Source organism: Rhinopithecus roxellana, chromosome 5, assembly GCF_007565055.1.
Source record: "Rhinopithecus roxellana isolate Shanxi Qingling chromosome 5, ASM756505v1, whole genome shotgun sequence".
Taxonomy (NCBI): Eukaryota; Metazoa; Chordata; class Mammalia; order Primates; family Cercopithecidae; genus Rhinopithecus; species Rhinopithecus roxellana.
The window spans coordinates 53,028,561-53,034,660 of record NC_044553.1 but is presented as its reverse complement, the minus strand read 5'-3'; positions in this window follow the sequence as shown (position 1 = coordinate 53,034,660).

The following is a 6,100-nucleotide window of genomic DNA, read 5'->3' as shown; positions in this document are numbered from 1 at the left end:
AATAACTTTATACTGGGAGATTCTTACATGGCATTCACAAACACGAAAAAGTAAAGATGTAAAATACTTGAAAGTACAATTAACAAACCCTGCTAATTGACTGCAATGAACCTGTACTGAACAATTACAGAACATATAATCTTCTGAAGCAGGTATGGAATATTTTAAAAATCTGATCTTACCATGAAGCAAGCCAAATGACTAAAATAATTTTGAGCATATCTAAATCACAATGTAAGTTAGAAATCAATAACAGACTTTCAATTCCAAAGCCCACATTGGGCTTAGTTGAGACACAGTTTTTTTTTTTTTTTTTTTTTTTTTTTTTTGAGAAGGAGTCTCGCTCTGTCACCCAGGCTGGAGTGCAGTGGCCAGATCTCAGCTCACTGCAAACTCCGCCTCCCGGGTTTACGCCATTCTCCTGCCTCAGCCTCCCGAGTAGCTGGGACTACAGGCGCCCGCCACCTCGCCCGGCTAGTTTTTTGTATTTTTTTAGTAGAGACGGGGTTTCACCGTGTTAGCCAGGATGGTCTCGATCTCCTGACCTCGTGATCCGCCCGCCTCGGCCTCCCAAAGTGCTGGGATTACAGGCTTGAGCCACTGCGCCCGGCCGAGACACAGTTCTAATTAACCCAATAAGTTATAAATCAGGAAGTATTTTAAAATGAGTAAGTTGAACAACCACAAAAATACTACATATTAAAATGTGTTGATACAACTACAGAATTTTAAGGCCCATTTAGAGTTCAAAGACAAATTATAAAAATTAAGGTTGAAATTGATACACTAAGCATCCATCACAAGAAGTTGGAAAAATAATAAAATCAACACGAAAAAGGTAGTGAAATGAAATAACGAAGCAGAAATTAATGAGTCAGAATCCAACATGATAGAGAATGTTAAGGACTAAATTGTGTTACCACCCCCACCCCGTGGCATATTCACATGCTGAAGCTTTAATCTCCAATGTGACTACATTACTTACAGATAGGGCTTTAGGAGGTAATTAAGGTTAAGTGAGGTCATAAAGATGAGGCACTAATCCAATAGGACTGGTGTCTTTGTAAGAGGAGAGACACTAGACACGTCTCCCTCTCTCCACATGTGCACAGAAGAAAGGTGTGAGGACCGAGCAAGAAGGTGGATATCTGCAAGCCACCAAGAGACTTCACTGGGAATCAGCCCTGAGGGCACCTTGATCTTAGACTTCCAGCCTCTGAACTGTGAGAAAATAAATGTCTTCTTTTAGCAACCGAAACTGCACTATCTTGTCATGGCAGCCCAAGCTGATATAGAGAAGAACAAACTTCTGGCAAAACAGATGAAAAGAAAAAGAAAATGAAAAGATACAAAACTCCAACACTAGGAATGAAAAAAGGGACATTACTTCTCATCTTGTAGACATCGTATAAGTAAAATGAAACTACTTCATATTAAAAAATGAAACCACTGCTTTCTTCCAAGATGGAGTCATATGTACCAGGTTTAACCTCCCATCAGAAACAACTTTAAAACTGGACAAAATACACACAGCAACAGTTCTTAACACATTGGACATCAACAACAAGGACTGTGATTCCTGAGAGACAGGAAATAAATGGGAGCGTCTTCAGATTGCCTCAGCTTATTGCCTGGAGAAAGTTTCTGGACTGTGGTGCCAGAAGGGCGAACCCAGGTGGAGACCCCTTGTCTCCTTTAGTTGAGGTGGCAGTTCTGGGAGTCCAAGGTGACCAAGAGGGCTATAGTTTTCAAGGTGGAGTACCAGAAAGGAGAGCCCTACATAGCAAACTCAAGCTCAACAGAGGGTTCTCCTGTACTGTTAAGTGGAGAGCTTGACATGTGCAAGTAAGGAAGCTACCTGAGGCTGGGAGAAAAACCACCCAAAAACATTAGAAGGAATAGTCCTCAGATGGACCAGGAACCAACCAGAATATAAAAATGCGTAATTCACAGAGAATCGCATTTTAAAATTCACAAATATTTTGCCTTAGTAGCAAGGAAAATATAACAGTCTAAGCACTGTTCTGGTCCTACCTAACAAAGCTTGAAAGCAATGCCCAAAAGCATCAAACTCTTTCCAAGTAACTTAACTATATCCCAGACCAAAGCTCAAGAATAACTATAGGAATACGAAAATATCCAGCACCCAACAACGTAAAATTTGCGTTTAAAATCTAATCAAAACTTACCAGGAATGCAAAGCAACAGGCAAACACAAAATATAATGAGGGTTAAAAAAATCCATTTAAACTTAACCAAAAACTTCACAGATGCTATAATTAGTAGATGAGGATAGTAAAGTATTATAGTTATTTCATATGTTCAAGTTAGGGGAAGACTGACCTTTTTGAGTAGAAGCATGAAAGATAAAACAAAGACCCAAATCAAACTTCTAAAGACCAAACCTACAATGTCTGTATTAGTCTTCTATTGGTGCTATAATAAATTATCACAAATGTAGTGGCTTAAAATACCACAAATATATTACCTTACAGTTCTAGGGTAAGAAGTCCAAAATGGTTCTCACTGGGCCAAAATCCAGGAAGGGTGGCATTTTGCATTCCTGGGAAGTATTGATTAGATTTTAAATGCAAATTTTACCTTGTTGGGTGCTGGATATTTTCGTATTCCTATAGTTATTCTCAAGCTTGGGTCTGGGATGTAGTTAAGTTACTTGGAAACAGTTTGATGCTTGCCTTCTCCATGTTGTGAGCTAGTGATGGCCAGTCAAGTCTTTTTCACAATGATATTGTTTGGCTGTGTCCCCACCCAAATCTCATCTTGAATTGTAGCTCCTGTAATGCCCACATGTCATGGGAGGTACGCGGTGGGAGGTAATTGAATCATAGGGGTGGGTTTTTCCTATGCTATTCTCATGGTAGTGAATAAGCCTCATGAGATCTGATGGTTTTATAAACAGGAGTTCCCCTGCATAAGCTCTCTTGCCTGCCACCATGTAAGGCATGCCTTTGTTCTTCCTTTGCCTTCCACCATGATTGTGAGGCCTCCCCAGTCATGTGGAACTGTGAGTCCATTAGACCTCTTTCCTTTATAAATTACCCAGTCTTGGGTATATCTTTATTAGCAGCATGAGAATGGACTAATACACACAGGTAGAACTCTGACAACAATTTTTCTGCCTGCCTCTTCCACATTTAAAGGACCCTCATGGTTACATTCGGTCCACCTAAATAATCCAGGATAATGTCTTTATAACACTCCACCCCCAAAACAGCAGAATACACACCCTTTTCAAGTACATTCAGAACATTTACTAAAGTATACCATATTTTGAACCTTTAAAAAGGTCTCAGTAAATTTTAAATTTACTTAAATTTTAGAATAAATCAATAACAGAAATCTGGAAAGTAGTTGTCACAGGTTAGCACCCCAGAAGGCAGACTCAGACCACATTTAGCATGCAGGAAGGTTATTTATTAGGGAAGGTTATTGGCATGAGGAAGATGATCGGGACTAACACGTATGGCAAAAGGGATAGAAGCAGGAGTGGGCAGCAAAGGCCCAGCCCCCCAATAGGAAGCTTCAGAGCTAAGATGGCCTGACTCATCCTGAACTGGAGTGAAGAGGTCGGTCCTTCATACCCCTTGCCAAGCAGTCACTGATACAGACTGTCCCCAGGAAGCAGGTGTGTCTCTGGGCCAGGAGACTGCTTCTGGCCAGGCATATTCCCTGAGGAAGAGGAATGTGGCCAGTGCTGCACCCACTTTAGCTGAATGAAACAGGGAAAGGAAAAGAAGGGAAGGAGCTACCTTAAAGTGGAAAGAAGGGGTAGGGGTCACATACACCCGACCTTGCCTAGCAAAGCAGAGGTCACATCATCTGCCAAAGCCATCAAAGCAGTTGGTGCTCAGGACTCCAGGAGAGAACTTTGTGTGAAGACAAGGTTGAGAAGTTAAAGCTACAGAGGAGATAATGTCCCTCTGTTTCCTTAGAAATGGAGAAGTCCTACTTGAACTATTTAACATTTGTTCAGAAATATTTTATCAGGTAGAAACTAGACAAAAACCATACAAAGAAGATGGTCTCTTTTCATGTAGTCTTTGCATTTAAAAATCAGTTGGAAAGAAACAGCCTTATTAATGGGCTGGGCGTGGTAGCTCACATCTGTAATCCCAGCACTTTGGGAGGCCAAGGCAGGTAGGTCACTTGAGGTCAGGAGTTTGAGACCAGCCTGACCAACATGGAGAAACCCCATCTCTACTAAAAATACAAAAATCAGCCAGGCGTGGTGGTACATGCCTGTAATCCCAGCTACTCAGGAGGCTGAGGCAGGAGAATTGCTTGAACCCAGCAGGTGGAGATTACAGTGAGTCAAGATTGCACCACTGCATTCTAGCCCGGAGGACAGACGAGACTCTGTCTAAAGAAAGAAAGAAAGAGCCTTATAAATGAATGTATAGGATTTTTTGCAAGGTTGTCTTAAATTCACATAAACACTTTGTCTTGTAGATATAAAGAAGGTCATTGCCAAGGTTCTGAGAGCAAAACTTTTTCATGGGACCTATAAAAATTCTTGATCCTTAAAATATCTTTATAGGGAAGCCCTGGGTTTTTGGTTTGTTTGTTTTGTTTTTGAGATGGAGTCTCACTCGTTGACCCAACCTGGAGTACAATGGTGCGATCTTGGCTCACTGCAACCTCTGCCTCCCGGGTTCAAGTGATTCTCCTGCCTCAGCCTCCCAAGTAGCTGGGATTACAGGCGCCTGCCATCATGCCCAGCCAATTTTTGTATTTTTAGTGGAGACAGGGTTTCACCAGTTTGACCAGGCTGGTCTCGAATTCCTGACCCCAGGTGATCCACCTGCCTCAGCCTCCCAAAGTGCTGGGATTACAGGTGTGAGCCACTGCGCCCAGCCACCCTATCCTTTCTCAAACTGTCTGCAGCTGAGCCCTGTCTGTCCTGGCGTGGGTCATCCGGCATGGCCATCCACAACACTGCCTGCTCGCTCAGGCTGGGCAGCTCAGCAGTCCTGTACCAACAAGCCCACAGTTTGGCTAATTCAGAAGCCAGTGTGATCTGCCTTCCAAAGGGTGACTCTCCTCAGAGGAACTGATCCCTCCCCTGAGAACACTCAGAGGAACTGATCCCTCCCCTGAGAACACTCAGAGCAGAGTGAAGAGCAGTAAGAAAGAGAACTCCTCCACCAGGAGATTCCCAAAATTATATCAATTAATCCTCAAACCGCACTGCCATGTAGGTGGTACAGCTCCAATTCTAGAGATGGAAACAAGCTCAGAGACGATAAGTACCGTGCTCAAGGTCATAGCTGGTACATGGTGGAGCCAAAGAGCAAATGCACATCTGTCTGCTCCAAATCCATCCCCTTTCCACTGCTCAGAATTCCCTGGCTGGGGAGGCAGGAGGCTGAGAGCCTTGACGGGCCTCTGCTCACCAAGCAACCTGAGCCAGTCACTTTACCTCTCTGCTTCCTCCTGTATGCAACAACAGTTACACAGACGAGGAGCATCTGACAGGGCCCTGGAGGCAATGCAGCCCACCTGAACCAGCCAGCTCAGGCTGTTCAACAACATGAGCGCCTTGTCTAATGAGCTCTCCCACAGGGACTGGCAAGCTTAGACACTGCTGGGGAAAATTTGAGTACTTTTGGCACAAACATGGGAAAGATCAATTCACTCGGCATAAAATGGGGCTGTATGGTGGGGAAAAAGGTAAAGAAAAGGCCAGGCGCGGTGGCTCGTGCCTATAATCCCAGCACTTTGGGAGGCTGAGGTGGGTGGATCACGAGGTCAGGAGCTTAAGACCATCCTGGCTAACACGGTGAAACCCCATCTCTACTAAAAATACAGAAAAATTAGCCAGGCGTGGTGGCGGGCACCTGTAGTCCCAGGTACTCGGGAGGCTGAGGCATAAGGATGGCATGAATCTGGGAGGCAGAGCTTGCAGTGAACCAAGACTGTGCCACTGCACTCCAGCCTGGGCGACAAAGCAAGACTCCGTCTCAAGAAAAAAAATAAAAAATAAAAAAAAAAAGAAAAAAGGGCTGAGAGGAAATACAAGTCAAAACATAAGTTTGCCTTAAAACAGAAACATCCATTTCATTACTGATCAGGTAGTTTT